General features: G+C 49.0%; 1 protein-coding gene across 1 annotated transcript in view; it reads right to left on the reverse strand.

The window, feature by feature from the left end:
• Positions 1 to 20,607, reverse strand: part of ZBTB7C (zinc finger and BTB domain containing 7C) — a 104,546-nt gene that overhangs the window by 58,810 nt on the left and 25,129 nt on the right. Inside the window, exon 2 of the mRNA XM_090131143.1 lies at positions 7,807 to 7,904. The gene's annotated coding sequence lies outside the window, so the exon portion shown is untranslated. The remainder of the gene's footprint in view (positions 1 to 7,806; positions 7,905 to 20,607) is intronic.

The raw sequence follows: 20,607 nt of genomic DNA on the forward strand, positions 1-20,607 counted from the left end.
TTAGATGGCGTTCCAGTCCTTGCACATCATTGGAAGCACTTCTACAGCCACCTGCAACCATTCCAGACAACCACAGGCTGGAACTCAGGTTGTGCTGTATCATCGAGCCATGCTGGTGGCTCCCAATGGGCCAAAGGTCCTGAGCTGGAGATAAGGACACAACAGAACATGCCATGGACCCAAGTACAAAGTCACCCCTACAGAGACAGAGCAAATAAAGCAGAACATAATGAGTAATACGAAATAATGAAAATATGAAAAAAAAAAAAAATAAATAAATAAATGAAAAGGGCTCTGAAATTATCAGAGCAAATGGCAATCCCCTCGATAATGAGGACTGGCACCGGTTCTACCAGAACCAGAACCCTTCTGAAGTCATCAGCACCCCCTACACCACGTGCAAAGGACTCTGGAGCTGCTGGAGCAGGATTGGGGATTAACCCATCCTTCCTGATTTACAAAAGGGAAAGGCTTCTTTGCATAACAAGTGACAAGCAGGGACACAGCTTGCCAGCAGATCCCCCCTTTCCCCTGCAAAGAAATCTATTCTGGGTGAATCAGCTCTTCTTCGGATAAATGTTTGCAGTCAGTTTAGCTCTGAGATCTCCATTCTTTTGCACGCCCGTAATGAATTTGCACAGGCAGAGCCCTAATCCATCGAGTTGCAAAGGGTTTATCAGGGCTTCTTATTTTATTTCTGCCTGTAAATGGGAATTGCTTTCCTTATCGCTATCTAAGAGCACCTGAGTGATTTCTGCTCCGTATTTCCTATCCCACTGGAATTCAGGATGCGGTGTTATCTGATACTGTACAACTGTCACTCGTGTCACTTGCCTTTTTATTTTAATTTGATGGATTTATTGTTTTTTGGGGGAAAAAAAAAAAAAAGAGAGGTTTAATTTCCAGATGAGAGCTCCTCCTTGCTCCCTGCCACTGCTGCTCTCATTTTTGGGTGGATTTTTTGGCAGACGGGATCAGGGCTTGTCTTACCTTGCCTCCCTCTGCCCAATGCATGTGCACTTCTGGTGAGTCAAGCAGTAATGGATGGGTTTGAACGGTCCCAGCTCTCAAGCCAACCCAGAGAAATCTGTCTGAACAGAGTTGGGCAACCTTAGAGACAAAAGAAGCCCCAAAAATGAGCAGGAGCTTTCTGTCTCCAACTGAATGCAACAGTCAAGGACATGGGGGCTTTGTAAATGCACAGCCCCTCCTCGGGGTCTGCTGGGCTCGTCTCCATCCATCCCACACTCCTCTGCTGGGTAAGGATGAAGCTGTGGAGCAGCGAGCAGAAATGATTCCCAATACAACACAACACATGGAATCCAGACAGCAAGGGCTCGCTGGCACCGGCGAGCAGATACATAGATCTCAGCCCCAGCAAAGAGAAAGCACTGCTGCTGGGAAGGCACAAGAAGAGATATAAATCCTCCAGATAATGCAGTGATGGATCAGTAGTGGCAAGACATTAACCTTCACTCTTGAGGAGACACCCAAATGATAACACCTGTAGCCACGCCACTCTGGAGTTATCTGTCTTGTCACTGGGGGAGATAAATCCAAGACATCACTACACCCCTCTGGCTCACTCATAGATACGGGCAGGAATCAGGGAAATCACACCTAATAATCAATGGAGTGTGTGGAAGGAGGCTCACATGGAAACCATTTCCTTACAGCATGTTAAAACAATTCCACAGAGCAGGGGAAAATGCGTTGTGAGTGAAGGGAGGTCTGCAGGGAAAATGCTGCACGGCAGGGACAACTGCAGAAGGACAGAGAACAAACCTTCACATGGGGAGATGCGAGTTAATGAAAGCCACTTAAACAAATATGTCTGCAGTGGGGGCAAGGAGTGCAGGGGGAGGGAATGATGTGATGCTGAAGCTCATTCCCACAGTGGTCAAGGTGGGGAGAAGCACAGTGGGTCAGCTCCTCAACTGGAGAACATCAGCAGAGCCCCATGAGATGTTTTCCAAGAGCAAGCTTTGGGACTGCACATCCATGTCTTCCATCCCTAGCATATTCTCTCCTATGCCTGCCACACCAGCATCTCCTGGTGAAGGGTGTAAGGGTGCAAGTCCATCTCACACAAACACTGTGAGGACAACATCACCATCACCTTCTGTCCTGACCACCTTCAGAGTGTGGTCACCAGGTTTCCTGCAGCAGGAAGTCCTGTGATGACATCAGCCTGCATCTACATCAGTCTGAGCTCAGTAGAAAGGAAAGGGAGCCTAGACTTCAAGGGCATCCCTGCCTGCCTCCCATTCTCCTTTCTTCATGGGGATGAGGAGATGCAGCCAACACAGTGCCAACACAATGCCAACACAACGCCAATACAGTGTTTATACAATGCCAACCCAATGCCAATACAGTGTCAACCCAATACCAACCCAATACCTGCACAATGCCAACTCAACATCAACCCAATGCCAACCCATTGCCAATGCAACATCAACCCAGTGCCAATACTCAATTCCAATGCAATGCCAACTCAATTCCAATGCAATGCTAACCCAATGCCAACTTAATGCCAACTCAATGCCAACTTAATGCCAACTCAATGCCAACTTAATGCCAACTCAATGCCAATCCAATGCCAGTCTAATATCTATACAATGACAACCCAATGCTAATACAGTGCCAACCCAATGCCAACCCAACACCTGTGCAATGCCAACTCAACATCAACCCAATGCCAACCGAATGTCAATCCAATGCCAACTCAGTGTCAGCTGAATGCCACTGCAACACCAACACAATGCCAGCCTAGGCTGCAGCCATTTGGCCTTCTTGGTCAGGAGGGAGCTGGCGTGATCAAGGACCCAGATGACAAGGGTCAAGGTAGGAGATCTCCATGCTCACAAGATCTCAATCTTCAAACCTAAACCAGGCTTTGCTGCAGATCTTATGTTGGCTTTCTTTTTTTCACTCTATCCCCTTGGAAGGATAACTCATCACAACTGTCCAGGGATATGCAGCCAACATTGCAGCCCAGGCTCCAAATATAGCCTAGTGTAGCAGCCCATGGGCAGCCAGCCAAGCCCCCACCCATACCCCCATCCCATCCCTCCCCTGGCTGCTTCCTTCTCCCAGCCCTGGGCTGACAGATTTGTGCTAGGGTGGGGTGGGTACATTTGTTTCCTCTTTTCCAAAAAAAAAAAAAAAAAAACAATTAACCTCTTACACCCTTTGCAAGGCACAAGAAACATTTCCCAGCCACAGAAATGGTTTTAGAATGATGAGATCTGCTCCTGCAGCTGTGGCAATGCTATTCTGGCTTCACTAAAATTACAGAGCTGAAGTCACATGTGGACCTTCGAGAAGCCAGCAGACCATGAGCTGAGATGTCCATGCCCAGCTGCTCTGAGGGATTCTCATGTGAGTCAGAAGATGCTTCCCCAACTCCATTTCCCAAGACATAAAAGAAGTGCAGGGAAACTGAGTCAGTCAAGAGAGCACATCTCCAAGGAAAGGACCTTTGCAGATCCGTCGGACAAGGCAAACCCAAAGCAAGACCAGCTGCTGATACTGCTGAGCTTTACGGACACTGTTATCCCACTGACTTGTGTTTTGGAAGCTAGAACCAAAAAAACTCCCATTTAACTCCAATTTCCCCAAAAACGGGGTCACACATCCCAGCCACGAAGCACTGGGATAAGGAATAATTGCAGCCAGTTCTTATCCAACCACCACCTGCCCAAACACTCACTATTGTCAGGCACGTAACGACTGTTCCATAGGCTCCATTCTGCTTCTTACTCTGCAAAGTGCTTTGAAATGCACTGAATATGAAAGCTGCTCCATCAGACCACATACAATGGTCTGATGTGGTTTGATATCACAGTACAGTAGACACCCTTTGTCTTTTGGTGGTACCCAGTTGTTCCCACCATTCAGTATTTCGGAGTCATCAGTTTGAATTAGTAAAGTCCTGCTGCTGGACTTTGCTGAGGCTCTGATGCTGGGCTCCACAGCCTTGGCTGGGAGCTGTCCTGCATTCCTGCACTGCCGCTGTGGTTGCATGGGGTGGCACATCAGAGCCAGAAGGAAACCTCTAAATGCCTTCAGTTTCACCAGGTTGTTCTGTATTTAGGCAGGACATCCCACAGAGCTCAGGTTTCTCCCCCAGAAACTCCCCTCTCTCCATGGCACGGCACAGGAACTCAACTGTTGGCCTTTATTCGAGTGGTGCTACCCCATATCTTCCTGGATCTCTACTGGGATTGTTGCTCGGATTTAGGGGGAAGCCCATCTGCAGCACCATGCTAAGAGCCCTTAAAGGATGCTTAGCCCTCAAGTTTCTCCCATCACTTCTTGGAGCCACTTTTACTTTTGGCATCCGCAACATCCTGTGGGCAGAGAGTCCCTTGCTTTAATTACACCTTTGATGAAAAAGCACTTCCTGCTATTTAGGGCCTCTGCCCAACAATTTCAGGATTTTTTCTAGCTCTTGTGTTACAAGACACAACAAGCTGTGGTTCCTCTGGAAAGGAATGGTGCTCTGCAAAGACCAGAGATGCTTCCTGCCCTACGGCCCCACGTTATTTGCCTTTTGCTGGCACACTTAGCAGAGCGTATCCACTTGAAACTCAAATTCCCAACAGGTCTCCTTTTATTTTAAGAGATTAATGCCCCCCTTGTATTAAGAATTTCTTTGTCTTGAGCCAGGGTTAGCAGGTGACCTTGGCAAGCTCCATCCCACCTGCCTGCACACCTGGGCAATGGGCCCAATTACCACAGGTGTTAATCAATGCAGCACAGAGAAACTGCACTTCCACCTGCAGCTGTGCAGCTGGGGATACACACAAGGCCTGCTTCTGAGACGCAATCCATCCTACAGGACAGATAGAGGACATCCCTGGCGCACAGGGAGCTCCTTCTGACATTGCACCATGGTACCCACTATGCAAACCCATCCCACCCAGGTGCAACGTTTGGGCACTGAGGTCCTGGAGCCGAAGGAGGAGCATCCTCATGGCACCCCATCCATGGGGAGCATAAAGAAGAGCCCAGCAGCAGACCCACCTCCTCTAAAGGCTGCTGCTGCTCCTGCTCACGTGTTGATTCTCTTCCATTCCCTAAGGATCACCCTGGAAACTATTTCCCAGCACACCCCACCGAGCATCAGCTGTAACGCTTTCACCTCAATGCAGCCAAACGCAAACCATCCACACCTCTCACCTCACATCTTCCTAAGGAACACTACAATCAGACTGCCTGGATTCCAGCACCATCCAAAAACAACTTTATGGCTTCTAATTTTAGCACTAATCTTCTTTTGCCACGGCTGTGTGATTTCTAATTATTTCATCCCCAAACCTCGCTCTGATGGATCGTTGTACCTTTTCCAATGCCGAGTGACTTGTAAAGTGCTTTTAAAAAATACACTGATCGTTCCGTGTTCATTCCCAGTTCCTACACAAATAATATCCTCACGTATGGCTTCACGGGGGAAATATTATTGTTATTAAAATAATAATAATAATAAAAGCGATACCAGCTTACACGGAGAGCTCTGTTTCTCAAGGATGATCCCAGGCTGATCCTGCAAACATCTTTATTTTCTCTCACAAGTTGTTAAAGAGCAGAAATCCGTTATGCCCTTTGGGATGTCCCTTGGGATGCCCATTTGGGATGCCCAGCTGGGACATGCTTTAGGCCACCTGGGATGCCCTTTGGGATGCCCATTTGGGATACACTTTGGGATGTCCCTTGGGATGCCCATTTGGGATGCTCATTTGGGAAGTGCTTTGGGATGCCTACTTGAGATGCCCTTTGAGACACCCATTTGGGATGCCCTTTAGGATGCCCATTTGGGATGCAGAGCAGGGGTGGTAGATGTTTGCCTATTTATTTCCTTCCCCAGGATTTACACTGTGCTCCGAATAAACTGAGTAACTGGACAGGATCCATTCGACCTGTGACATTTTGTTTTAGTTACTCTCAAAGCTTTGACAGCAGCAGTTTAAACACCAAGTTGAGGCACTGGGAAAGCACCTCATCCCCACAAATGCAGAGAGGATGGGGAAAATACCCAAAAATACCCTTCTGCAGTCTTAGGTTGAGCACATTTCTCCTTCTTTTTCTTCCCTTTCACTTCCTGAGCCTTTTTTCAACACACATCATCCCCCTCCTCATTGGAAACTCAAGCTGAGCTCCCCACAATTTCCAAGAATTAAGGGTTATTATTTCTTTATTCTCCTCACAATGCCACGCATAGAGTATTTGAGATGGAGATTGTCCAAACAGGAAACAGCCCAGTCAAAGTCCTCAGGCCTGGGTCCCGAAAATGTCACCAACAAGGCAGCACAGAGAATGGGGCTCTGTGCCACAGGGTGCCCAGAGCCCACGGAATGGGGGCTGCCCTCACCCCACTGCCATGCCAGGAATAAAAGCTGATGGTGAGATGTGGGGTTCAGCTTGCTAGCTTTTATTAACCATCTTTTAGTGGAGGAACCCTACAGACAGGGTTAAAAATTATAACCCTCTGCCAGCTGATACTTTTATTGGCATGCAGAATTTAATAAGGGATATAAGCATGCTCAGGAAGCCAGCCCTACAGGAAATCATTCATCCTCAGTGTTTCAGAGTAACATCCACAGCATCCTGCTGGCTTCACTCTCACTCAGTTCTCTTCAAACTCAGCTGTCAGAACTGTGCTTTTCAAGCTCATATCCCGAGCTTTGGGAAGAAGGAAGCTCGAAGCAAACCCTGCCCATGGCTTCATGCATGGCCTCATGGCACCAGTGAAACCACACCAGGATGTAGAACAGGGCACAGTTTTGCTCTTTGGTTTCCATTTGTCTACGTTGGAGCAAGCTGAGTAGGATGGGGCACTGGACAGCTGGATTTGATGGGAGGTGGAGCTGGGTAGCTTTAGCATCCCTTCCAACTCAACCATTCTGTGATTCTATCATTCTATGATCCTTAAGGTCTCTTCCAACCCAAGCCACACTAGGATTTCTATGATTCCACAATTTTCAGCCTTTGTTTACTTGTGATGGGAGTGAAAAAAAAGAAAAACCACACAAAAATAAACCAAACACACACACACACAAAAAAAAAAAAACAACCCAAAAACCATGTAATTGTTTTTCCAGCTTTCTGCAAGTTGAATTCAAACCTCCTCAGCAGAACAGCCGTCCACCACTGCCAGAATGGTGATCAGAAAATTCCCTCCCTGGAGGTAAAGGAGATTTCTTTGGTTTTTTGGTAGGGAGGTGATGCAGTCGTGATTTCTTTGGAGCACTGGTTGTTATTGTAGTGTCAAGTCACTGATCTACGGAGTGATGGCGTTTAGGGGAATGAAAATCCACGTCGCCAGGAAAGTTTGGCACCTGGCTTCCAGCAACTCTGCTCCATTCAGCCTCTGGGCAAAGGAGGAGAGTTCATGTCTGTAGTGCAGCACAAGAACAATCCCGTTGGGATTAGAATAAATCATAGAATCACAGAATCATTAAGGTTGGAGATGACCTCTAAGACCATCGAGTCCAACCCCAGCCGGTCCCCAGTCCTGCTGCTCCTATCCAGCCACCTGGGCCTGCTGGTGCTCACGTGGCACCATCACTCCCATGGAGACCTTGAAAAATGAAGCACTGTTGGGCTGAAGTCAGGAGGTGCAAAGCAGCTCAATGTGGGGGTAAGGACAGCATTCATTCGTCACAGAATACAGAGGGTTCCGTGACCTGAGCAGAACGGGTTAATAGGTCCATGGAATGGACAACAAGAAATATCACTGCGGCTTGTCTGCAGAACTCAGAACAAATTTCACTCACGATCCATGCAGAGAATGAGAATAGTTACCTAGGGCTGCTCCTGAAAGGTGCTGAATGCAGTCAAGTGGTCTCAGTTCCCATAGAGTTCTGTATCTCTGGGGTTCTCAGCAGGATCAGCCGTGGAACCTGGATAAAACAAGACCAGTTGGGCTCAGGACAGTCATCTTTTGTAAAACAAGCTGTCGTATAATTTTAAGAACCCATCCCAACCCCATGTGCTAGTCCCATAATCCTGCAGGAACAGGATGACGGCACTTCTGTCCACACAGCCCTTTGTTTTCCGAGGTCCCCTGAGACACATGGCTTGGGATGGCCAAGTCCTCCTTCTTTCCCTATAAGGGGAACGGATGAGGGGAAGAAAACAATGCTCTCTCCCCTCACTTGCCTAATGGAAGAACAAAAGCACAGTGATCCCTTCCAAAAATGTCTTTTGAGGAACAGATGAGCAAGGCCTCAGTATTTCTGGTTGTTTACATCTGGACGAGCTCCAGCCTGGCAGTGCCTTGATGTCCCCTTGTAGGACTCAGAGCCACACAGATCATGGGACATCCCCATGCAGGTGTTGAACGAATCCCACGCTAACCCAGGACTGAACACGTGGCCATGCAGGCACCCCTGGGCAGGCATGTGCAGATAAAGCCATCCTTATAGCATCTCCTACATTTGCCATAGAGCCCGTTCGCAGTCCCATGGTCGGCCCCATCCGTTTCCAGCCTGCTCCACATCCCAGCAGAGCTGGGATCAAACCCACTGACGCCACAGCCAGCCCCAAAGCAGGCTCAGACCCGTCATTGTTCAGCGGTGTTGGCTGCGACACAGCAGATGGGGATTTCTGTCCCGAGTGCTGCTCATGGAAAGTCCCTGACTGGCCCAAGACCATGGAAAAACAGAAAATCTAACTTGAATCCCAAGTTGGTGGCAGGCTGTCTATGTTTCTCTCCCGTGACCAGTTACCATGGATAGATTTCTGAGGTCAGCAGTGCAATTGTTCACGGCACTGCTCCCATTAAACAGAAGAGAGCAAATCATCCCGGCTGTACCCTGCTTTCATTTCCAGAAATTCTTTGTTCGTTTGTTTGCTTAAATTATTTCTCTAATTTAAAGAAACAATGCAATCTTCCAGAGCGATGGCCCAAATCTCCCCAGTCACCCCGCTGTGGCTCATTACTTCCGCGCTCATTAACAAGGACGGTTATTTCCCTGAGGTTTAATAGAAAACCTTCTTTCCATCATGCAGAGAGGCATTATATTAAGTTCGAGCAGACTTACACTGCGTTCCCGCAGTGCTGTAGGTGAGGGCAAGGCACCAGTCCTCCTTGGGGTGCTGCACAAAAGAGGTGCCCCAAACTGAACTCTCTTCACCCAAAGCAGAGTGCCCAGGTTGCGTGTGCTGGGATGGGGAGCTGAGGGCTTCACATGCCATTTTTCTGCCTTTTGCAAATGCAAAAGAAGAATGCTCCCTGCTGAGCACCAGCCAGAGCTCCATTTGGGGACGGGACCCTGCAGCACCACAGCTCTCACCCCAAAGTGCAGACTGGGTTGTCTCGATGCACTGGGATCAAATTAATGATGCTGGAGGGGCAGATCTGCACCCAGACCCCTCTGGGAGCAGCAGGCGTAAGGTCTCCTTTGCTAATAATCTGAATTAAGCAAGCAGAACAAGCCTGACCGCCAGGTGCCTTTCTGGACAGCCTGCAGAGCCCTTTGCATGGCAGAATCAGATCATCATGAAAAAACATGCAGGTGCTGGTGACGAGGCAGAGCCAGCTCCTCGCTCCCCACTGCAACACACAAGAGGTTAAACAAACACCGAGCTGCAGTAACATGAGCTGAGAAGCAAGCAAACGCACGTCAAACACACAATATCCCAGGAAAACCACGTCCAGGAGCTCACACAGCATCAACCAGCCCTTCCTGCAGTGCGTGGCATCAGCACCACGCTGAGCCAGCGCCTTGGCACAGCCTCTCCCTTCCTCCTGCCTCGACTTATAAGGGCATCTGCCCTTCTGCAGCCCTGCAGAGCTGCTCCTCAGTATTATTTATACAGCAGGGCTTGTCAAGCAGCAGCTACAGATGTTTGTGTGCAGCTTTCTCTCTTTATCCAGAGCTGTGATAGCGCTCTGTGCCTCGGCCAGCCCACCAAATCATAGTGCATAAATAACAAATAGTGCCCAGATCACCCCAACAGCCTGGGTTCCCTGCTCAGAGGGGGGAAGTGCCCGGCTCTGCAGGGTGAGCTGCGATGGCAGGGGCTGCAGGCAGAGAGCATACTGCCATGAATAATTCAAACAGAGCAGCTCGAAGCTGGAGGAGAGAGCAGATGTGAGCTCAGCACCCACACTCGGGCAGCTTTTATGTCATGAAGCAAGGCAAGGAAACTCTAAACCCAAGAAAAAGTTCAGGGTGTAGCACTGTTGACTTTCCAGCCTGTCTCACCATATACATCCCGATACCTATGTGATGTTCTACCAAGCCCCCAGCTGATCATATTGCTTCTCAAGGCAGTTCCGTGATTATTGGGCTGTGGTGTCCATCCAAGATCCCAACCCCACAAGTCCCCAGCCCCACGGTCCTCAGCATACACAACCAGCTGTGATCTCTGACCCCACCAGCAAGGAAGTCTGCACTTCAAATTGTCCTTGGACAGAACACTACTGACTCTATCCACACTTTCTCCCATCCTTAATCTACTTACGCTTAATCTTCTGAATTAAAAACATCCTTCAGCACCATTGCCTGTAGCACCGTTGCTCTGGAAGTGACATCTCAGTGGAGTCTGCTACAGATGCTCCATTGCCCACGGAAAGAAAACGTCAATGTTTCGCAAAGAACTGCCTGTCTGGTAGGAAACCCCTCCCTGCTGAGAGCAGGGAGGCATCACAGAGCAACTGCAGGGCACACATCTCCATGCCATCCCAAAATAATCCCCTGGCCATGCACCACACCTGATCCCTCGACCTGGAGGTTCCCTACCCTTGCTTTTTTTATCTCAGGTAGAAAAAACAACTAATTAACACACAAAGACAGAGGTATCACATCTTCAGGCACCAGAGGAAAGGAGTCATCAAGCAAATCAGGCTGCCCAGAAAAGCAAGGGTTGGAGCACAGTAGCAGAAAGCAAGCTTGCATCTTTCTCTGGTAATGTTTCTGTTTATTTGCATATCAAACTACTTGACAATTAACTGTATATAATATATATATATATTCCTCATATATAGTATGAGGAAATTATGCAGGGTAGCTGTTCAAAATGAAGGAACGGCTGGGATGGGTAATTGCCCTTAACTCAGTCCTTCCAGGTGTTCCCTTCTCATCCACTCCTAACAGTCACCTCCTGTATCTCAAGAACACACCTGAATGTCTGTCTTTTGCAGTTACACAGACACGAATGCAATATTTGCATTTACACTGCATGCACTGGGCCTTTTCCTGCAGCAGATTTGGGATCATTACATTCTCATTCCCCTCTGCTAGCTGCATGTTTGCAGCTCCTTGCCTTGCTTTAGGGCAGGCTCTGTGTCTCAGTGCATCATGCAGAGGAGCAGGGCTCCTGCTTGGGCACAGGACCTGGAGGTGACAAAGGAATGCACATAATGATGGTGATACAAACTCTGACTGCACATAGCAAGAAGGTGGGGAAGCAGCAGCCTGATCCCACAGCACCCACAGCACACAGAGGAACACGTGTGCATGCAAACCAGCTGCTGGACCAGATCCTTACGGTTATTGGCTATCTCCAGATGGCAGGATGCAAACCTGGAGCCCTGCAGGGCTGCACCATCACAGTGGCAGTGCCCTAAAAGCCATCCCTGCTGCCCTGCACTGTGAGGAGATTGCACTGCCTAGGCAGGGTGCAGAGCCATGAAAAGGCAACACTGGCAGATTCCATCTCTCCCAGTTCCCTCCTGCTGGGATGCTTGAAGGAGCCTGCTTTTTCATGGCTTTGCAATGTGCAATCCTTCTTTTGTATGGCCACCACCAGGCTCCCTTCAGCTATTCAGGGTCACCAAATAAGCTAGCAGAGCATGCTTGCTTATGACAAGCAAACAGGGAAGGTTTTCCCTGCTCCTTGCTGAAGGATTTGTGGGGGCACTGGAAGACCCCCTGGGATAAAAAAACAGAAACAGCACGACAGGAAATCCCCATAGCTGGACACAGAGCACCATGTGATTCATCAGACCAAAGGAAAGACACAGGTTTCTTGCCACTGTCCTTGAGTATGTGGTATGCAGGTGGCTCATGGCCCCCCAGACCCTTCTGGTTTTTGATGGTGCCACTGTCATTCATCACAGTCAGACAGACAGGTCCTGCCTGCCCAGTAGCTCATACACCGACATATCTTGGAACTAGATGATGTTTGAGGTCCCTCCCAACGCAAGGCATTCTATGACTCTATTCTAAAATACCATCTCCTTCCATATGGAAACCATGCCCAGGAAATGAAAAATTTGTACACAAATGGAGAAAAGCCAGAAATACAAGAATTCCCAAGGAGATGTGTGCAGTCTGTCCCAAAGTGCCCATTCAGCCAGCTATTACAGAGAAACTCAAGTGCACTTCTCTGGCAGCTCAAGCCACCCCTGGAGGTGAGGAACAAGCACCCATTCCTTGGGAGCAGTTTTTTGCTAGCAAGTTGGACTAATTTGTGCAATTAGGCACATTTCCCTTCGATATTAACATGAGAACAAAATCAAAGGGAGCCCAGCTGGCTGCGCTCCTGCTTTTAATGCATTATATACATTAAAAAAAAAAAAAAAAAAAAATTAAAAAAAAAAAAAAAGGAGGGGGGAGAAGGAAAAAAAATAAAAAAAAAAGGGTTTCATCTTTTCAGAGCATATGAAAAGGTACACATTCCTGTCTGGCTGCAGCGCTTGGCCTCGCAGTGCCTGTAATTGGAAGCAGTGTGCTCAGCATCGCGGGCGTCCCATTCACAAGCACAACAAGGAAGCATTCCATTTTTCAATAGGAAACTTCATTGCTGGAAAACAATTCACCTTCCTTCCCTCTGCAGAGAGCCAAAGGGTGAGTGCTCTGCTAGCAACGCTTTCAGCTCTGAGCTCAGGGCTGCCAGAAGATGCATTGCTCAGAAGCACATCGGGTTCTTTTCTATTTGCTTGGGAAAACTCAAAGGCTCCATTTGCAACTTTTATTTCCATGACCACAAATGCCAAACAATCCCACGGTACTTTGTGGCAGTTTTCCTGAGATTTTCAGCTCTCCACCCAATGTGAGGACCTGGAAAGCACCTGGGTGAATGCACAAGCCTCATCAGCATCCAAAGGGGAATTTTGCACAGGGATGTCCCTAGAAATACAGTATTTTTAATGGAATTTTATGAGCCTAGGACACCCCTGGCTATGTGGGACTGAGTAAGAATCATCTTACAGCAACTAAGAGAATGGGTTTTCCAGAAGGAACAGCAGGGGCTGTGGAGAAAGTTAATCTGTGAGGGAACTGTAAGGACATAAAGAGCTGTAGGGCCATGGGGGCTGAAGAGCCATGAGAAGATGTAGGGCCATGAGGAGCTGTAGGGCCATGAGGGGATGTAGGCCACCATGAAACCTCTCCTCAATTCTTCTCTGGGCCAAACAAACTAGGGAAGCTCAACACAAAATCTCCAATTCCTTAGTAGAGTCTGAGTGAAGGGGTGATGCTACACACTGAGATCTGGATATCTGGGGCAATGGGGGCACTTGCTGATCCTTCCCTCCAGCAAGAAATCATATTTTTCCTCTGAGAAGACTGGGTACAGCTTCCCCACGTGTGCCCAGAGTTAGGCACAGAATTCAGCCCTGAAGAGAAACGCAAATCATACAGCATCAAAGCACTGAAAGAGTCCTCACAAAGTCTTCTGGTTCAGCCCTGGCCCACTGCAGAGCTCCCAGGAACGCACAGGAGATGCCTAGTTCAGGACTGCCAGGGACAGATGCACAGCCCTACCAGGCTTCTTTAGAGGTTCTTCAGAGATGAATTCACGGAGGGGAGGTCTTCACCATGAGGGTGGTGAGGCTCTGGCACTGGTGCCCAGAGCTGTGGGTGCCCCAGCCCTGGAGATGCCTGAGGCCACAGAGGGAACCCTGGGAAGCCTGAGTTGGTTGTTGGGGACCCAACCCAGAGCAGGGTGTGGTGTTTGGGGGGGCTTTGAGGTCCCTTCCAACCCAACCATTCTGTGATTCTATGGTTCTATGATTTTACTGCCCCAATGATGTCCTCTTAGAGGGAAGCCCTATCGTGGACCCTGTTAGAACTCAACAGGCCAAAAAAAAATCAAGCAAACCTTCCTCTCTGCTGTCCATCACCCTGGATGTTGGGCTGAAAACTTCAGACTCCCCGAATGCTGGAGCTGCTTGCCCCACTAAATCCCAACAAACCTTCGAGCAGACAAACAGCAAGCATCTATTTTTGCAAGCTGGGCTCATTGTTGTTGTGCATTCACGCTGAGCCACCACCAAAGCTTTCCTAGAACTCATTAACAGTGATGGCTGCAACACCATTCCATCTGGACTTCCTTTTCAAGGGTAGGGTGGGAGCACACAAGTGCTGATTGGCCTATTGTCCCACAAAGCTCTCCTGCACAGCACACTGAAGGCTGGGAGAGCTTCCTACAATGGGACCCAAGCATGGATGTGTGTCTCTGGGATTATGAGAAGGAAAAATAAAAAGATGCCTCTTGAAGAGTCTCCGTGGCTCTTTGTGTGACGGCTCACAATAACAGACGGGGCAAAACAGAGCAAAGCTGATTTAAATTATGCAACTCCAGGAACGTGGTGTTCACTTCAAGAAATCACCATTTCTTAGAACTGCTAGCATCCACGTCTGCATGCATCCCACACACACAGCCCCTGCTAGATTTATGGGGCGTTTGTTCATTCTCCAGCAAACATTACATCCCTTCCATGAGGAGATGGAAAAGGTGTAAGTGAGCAAAATCATCCGCAGCTCACCCATTCTTAAAACAAAAACATCCTTTAATTTGTTTCCTACGGCAAAAGTGGAAGGATGCATAGGTACAGGATTGCACAGACACGTTCCAAAAACCATCCCCACAAGGCAGTCCCCTCCTGCCCCAGGAAGTATTCATGCTCTGCCTGCACATGAAGTTGCAGGGATGTGCTGGCCATTTTTCATCCTTTTTTATCTATTTCATCTTTTCACCCATTTTTATCATCCATCTCGGGGTACCCAGGGGTGATGGGAGAAGGGCACAAAGAGCCATGAACTCTGCAGATCCCCATCCTCTTATTTCTCTCAGCTCTGCCTGGGGAAAAGGTGACTCAGGGGAAAAGTGAAAGGAACCCTGAATGGCATGAAAGTGGGACAAGGCAGCCCCTAGCCTGGCATGCTCCAAGCACCTGCTCTGGCATCTGGCAATGGGGAAGAACCCAGCTGCAGATGTTCCCATACGGTGCTCAAGGCAAGCCACAAGTGTTTTTCAAACTGCTTATACAGAGATACACACAGTGCCAATGCCACCAGTCTGTTCTGCAACAGATGTGGGATGGGAAGGGATATGCGTAGGGGTATTTAGGACTTTATCATCTTCCCAAAGAAACACTTTTTATTATAGCTGGCAAAAAGTTTGTAAAATGTCAAGTGCTGAATGTGGTCATGATATGATAGATGGGGAAATTCTTACACGTAATCTAATCTAATCTCCTTCTTGATGTATTTACAGTACCGCATTCCTCACCATGGTTTCAGAGTGGTATTTAAGAGCTGATGCTCAGGAAGATAATATTAAAAGGTAAATGTATCCTCGGTTCAATGTGCTCCTCACTATAAAGGAGAAAGAAGAATGAAGAAAGAACAATGAACAAAGAAAAGAAAAAGAAAAAGAATGAAATTACAAGTAGAAAGTAGACAGAAGTGAGGGGAGGGGAGGGGAGGGGAGGGGAGGGGAGGGGAGGGGAGGGGAGGGGAGGGGAGGGGAGGGGAGGGGAGGGGAGGGGAGGGGAGGGGAGGGGAGGGGAGGGGAGGGGAGGGGAGGGGAGGGGAGGGGAGGGGAGGGGAGGGGAGGGGAGGGGAGGGGAGGGGAGGGGAGGGGAGGGAAGGGAAGGGAAGGGAAGGGAAGGGAAGGGAAGGGAAGGGAAGGGAAGGGAAGGGAAGGGAAGGGAAGGGAAGGGAAGGGAAGGGAAGGGAAGGGAAGGGAAGGGAAGGGAAGGGAAGGGAAGGGAAGGGAAGGGAAGGGAAGGGAAGGGAAGGGAAGGGAAGGGAAGGGAAGGGAAGGGAAGGGAAGGGAAGGGAAGGGAAGGGAAGGGAAGGGAAGGGAAGGGAAGGGAAGGGAAGGGAAGGGAAGGGAAGGGAAGGGAAGGGAAGGGAAGGGAAGGGAAGGGAAGGGAAGGGAAGGGAAGGGAAGGGAAGGGAAGGGAAGGGAAGGGAAGGGAAGGGAAGGGAAGGGAAGGGAAGGGGAGGGAAGGGGAGGGGAGGGGAGGGGAGGGAAGGGAAGGGAAGGGAAGGGAAGGGAAGGGAAGGGAAGGGAAGGGAAGGGAAGGGAAGGGAAGGGAAGGGAAGGGAAGGGAAGGGAAGGGAAGGGAAGGGAAGGGAAGGGAAGGGAAGGGAAGGGAAGGGAAGGGAAGGGAAGGGAAGGGAAGGGAAGGGAAGGGAAGGGAAGGGAAGGGAAGGGAAGGGAAGGGAAGGGAAGGGAAGGGAAGGGAAGGGAAGGGAAGGGAAGGGAAGGGAAGGGAAGGGAAGGGAAGGGAAGGGAAGGGAAGGGAAGGGAAGGGAAGGGAAGGGAAGGGAAGGGAAGGGAAGGGAAGGGAAGGGAAGGGAAGGGAAGGGAAGGGAAGGGAAGGGAAGGGAAGGGAAGGGAAGGGAAGGGAAGGGAAGGGAAGGGAAGGGAAGGGAAGGGAAGGGAAGGGAAGGGAAGGGAAGGGAAGGGAAGGGAAGGGAAGGGAAGGGAAGGGAAGGGAAGGGAAGGGAAGGGAAGGGGAGGGGAGGGGAGGGGAGGGGAGGGGAGGGGAGGGGAGGGAAGGGAAGGGAAGGGAAGGGAAGGGAAGGGAAGGGAAGGGAAGGGAAGGGAAGGGAAGGGAAGGGAAGGGAAGGGAAGGGAAGGGAAGGGAAGGGAAGGGAAGGGAAGGGAAGGGAAGGGAAGGGAAGGGAAGGGAAGGGAAGGGAAGGGAAGGGAAGGGAAGGGAAGGGAAGGGAAGGGAAGGGAAGGGAAGGGAAGGGAAGGGAAGGGAAGGGAAGGGAAGGGAAGGGAAGGGAAGGGAAGGGAAGGGAAGGGAAGGGAAGGGAAGGGAAGGGAAGGGAAGGGAAGGGAAGGGAAGGGAAGGGGAGGGAAGGGGAGGGGAGGGGAGGGGAGGGGAGGGAAGGGAAGGGAAGGGAAGGGAAGGGAAGGGAAGGGAAGGGAAGGGAAGGGAAGGGAAGGGAAGGGAAGGGAAGGGAAGGGAAGGGAAGGGAAGGGAAGGGAAGGGAAGGGAAGGGAAGGGAAGGGAAGGGAAGGGAAGGGAAGGGAAGGGAAGGGAAGGGAAGGGAAGGGAAGGGAAGGGAAGGGAAGGGAAGGGAAGGGAAGGGAAGGGAAGGGAAGGGAAGGGAAGGGAAGGGAAGGGAAGGGAAGGGAAGGGAAGGGAAGGGAAGGGAAGGGAAGGGAAGGGAAGGGAAGGGAAGGGAAGGGAAGGGAAGGGAAGGGAAGGGAAGGGAAGAAAAAAATGTAAAAGGAAGAAAGATGAAGAAAACAAAAATGGAAAAAAAGAAATTGAAGAAGAAAACAAAAAGAAGAAAAAGGTAAAGGAAACAGGAAGAGAGAGGAAGAAAGTAAGGAAAGGAAAAAGGGAAAAAAAAAAGAAAATCTAGGGAATTGATAGTTTCTATATATTTAAGGAACAACTTCATGCCACTTTTAAATAAGTCTAAGTCCTTCCTAATAAGATGTCTAACAATGTGTGAATTATACAGCCATAAAACTGATAGTTCCATGTGACATTTGCTGGTAGGAATAAATCAGATCTCAGAGAAGAGACGCTGGGATTTCAATGGGCATTATCATAACTTTAAATGTATTAGTGGTGATGTGAAAGCAGGACATTGTTACACAGACAGACATGCTGTGTTCATAACCAATGGTAATTTGGAGAACACATAATTTGCTCCTACCAAAATAGCACAGCATGTGGGTTTTTTTGCCCTTTTTAGTATATAGCCTCATCGTTTCTTTTGGCTTGTTGAAAGAAATGTGCTCTGCACAAACTGAGTGAGAGCTCAGACCTTCCTCAGCTCATACAGAACAGGTGGACACGCACTGGGGAAATGAGTTTTTTAGAAGCAGCTAATAGGACAAATAGAGGATTATAGAAATGGAGACAAAACCAAACGAGGAGTTGATTCTAAACCAGAATCGTGGAATCAAGGGATCACCAAGGTTGGAAAAGACCTCCAAGATCATCCAACCCAACTGCCCAGCATACCACCAACTTTCCCCACTAAACCATGTCCCTTAGTACAACATCTAAGCGTTTCTTGAACACCTCCAGGGATGATCACCCAACACCTCCGTGGGCAGCCCATTCCAGTGCCTGACCACTCTTTTGGAGAAGAAGTCGTTCCTGTTATCCAACCTGAACCTCTCCTGGAGCATCCTGTAATAGCCTTTGGCAATGGCATGGTGGAGATCTACCAAAAAACGAATGGAAGGGGGAAAAAAAAGCAACAACAAAACCCATTGGAGGAAAGCAGTGCCGTATCCCAATCACAGCAGCAGGGCAGAGCCAGCACACCCTTCTGTTTCACTGCAGGCAAATCCTAACTGTTGTAGCACGTTTATTTCCAATGAATCACGTCAAAGCTACACGGCCAAACCCCAGACTCTCACTGGGAACACGGGGATTGTTGTCATTGTTATTTTATTTTTATTCTCTGATCTCAGGAGGTCTGCAATGGATCGGAGATGCCAGCAAGCCGAGGCCACCTCAAATCACAATGAATGCATTTCCCACACCCCTGAGTCATTCACTTAAAGGATTTGTTTGGAAACCGGAAAAAAAAAAAAAAGTCGTCATCATGCTTAAATTTAGAAAATGCTTCAGATATGAGAGCTCTGACCTCCTCCCATCTGCACCTGCCCTGGGATGCAGCGAGGTCAGAGCCCATCTGCACAGGATTCAATCTGCTGGGACTTTCCATCCCAACCAGACTCGCAGAGAGAGCGGGCAAAACGCTCTGCGCTTCTCCAAAATGCCTTCTGCCATCCCTAAAAATTAGCATCTGCACTTTGCCACTTGCACAGCTGCGGCGTGACAGCCAGGCTGGTGCCAGCATCCATCAGGATCGCTGGGGGAATGGGAAATGAGTGCTTGGTGTCAGCTGTCAGAGATCCTGGATGTGCAAGAGAGGGGCTGGTGGAAAAACCCTATAGGACTGAATGGGGAATTTCGTCCTTTGCATCTTCTCCCCTTAAAACTTGGAGAGAATGTCTGCAAACATGTGGAGAAATCAATTGCTTGTCTATGCTGCCAGCTTTCAGAACCTCACGGTTTTGTTATTTATCCACTCCTTTTCTCTTTTTTTCTGTCAGTTTGGCTATTCCTCCAGCAGAAGTAAGAGCTAGGTGCCCAAATTCTTGGCCAGTGTGAGCCACACACGGAAAACTTCATTGCAGTAAAGAGCATGGAGAGTCAGGCTGGAAAGGATGTTTCCATGAACATTAACCCCCAAAACTACCTTTTTTCATGCAAATATTTCTTCTTTCTCTCTCCCCTGCTACTGATTTAAGGACAAAGAACCACAGAATCATAGAATGGCTTAGTCTGGAGGAGACCAGTTCCAACCCCCCTGCCATATGAGGGGTGCTCCAGCCCTTTGATCATGTTTGGTTCTCATGTTCCCACTTCTCCAGCCTGTCCAGGTCCCTCTGGATGACATCTCTTCCTTCTGCTGTGTCAATGCACCGCTCAGCTTGGTGCCATCTGCAAACTGCTGAGGGTGCACTCGATGCCATCATCTGTGTCACTGATTAAGATGTTGAAGAGCAACAGTACTAAGACAGACCCCTGTGGGACACCACTTGTCACTGTCCCTACCTGGACACAAAGCCACTGACCACGTTCTTTTGGCAGCAACCATCCAACCAATTCCTCATCCACTGAACAGTCCAGCCTTCAAATCCATCTCTCTCCAGTTTAGAGATAAGGATGTGGTGCAGAGCCATGTCAAAGGCCTCACAGACAGCCAGGTAGATGCCAGCAGTTCACACAGTTAGTGGGCATGGTGAGGGTGCGTTGGGGTTGGCCTTTGTGATCTTGAAGGTCCTTTCCAACCTTAATGATTCTAAATGGTTCTATTTAGGGACATGGCCAGTGGATATGGTGAGGATGGATGGGTTGGGGTTGGACTTGGTGTTCTTGGAGATCTTTTCCAACTTTATCAATTAAATGATTCTCTGATTGCCCTCTTCTCCGTGGCACTGGGTATCAGCTTTGGCTTTGGTAACACACTAAAATGGGAGCAAAGGTATGATGTGTTAAATAGCCACAACGAATCTCATGAGAAGTCAGTAATCAGTGAATGATGCCTGGCAGAGCCACCCTTCTTGCTGCACAGGCCAACCCTGGAGGGGCATCACGGGGAAAAAAAAAAAAAAAAATGTATTGTGTCAATGTGCAGGCATCTGGAGCCATCCCAGCAGCAGATCTTAGACTGCAAGACAGATTTTGTTTGTTTGTTTTGCACTGTTGCTTGCCAGTGCAGAACCTCACTTTGGGCATTTGTCCTAACGCACAATTTGCATGCCAGATGCTCTTTCGTACTGCTAATTGTTGAAACAAAGTGGGTACTGAATGAAGTCCTTTGAGGTTGGCGGGGGTTTCAACCACAGCCAGTGTTGAGCTAATTCTGC

Source organism: Phasianus colchicus, chromosome Z (genome assembly GCF_987193195.1).
Source record: "Phasianus colchicus chromosome Z, bPhaCol1.hap1.1, whole genome shotgun sequence".
Taxonomy (NCBI): domain Eukaryota; kingdom Metazoa; phylum Chordata; class Aves; order Galliformes; family Phasianidae; genus Phasianus; species Phasianus colchicus.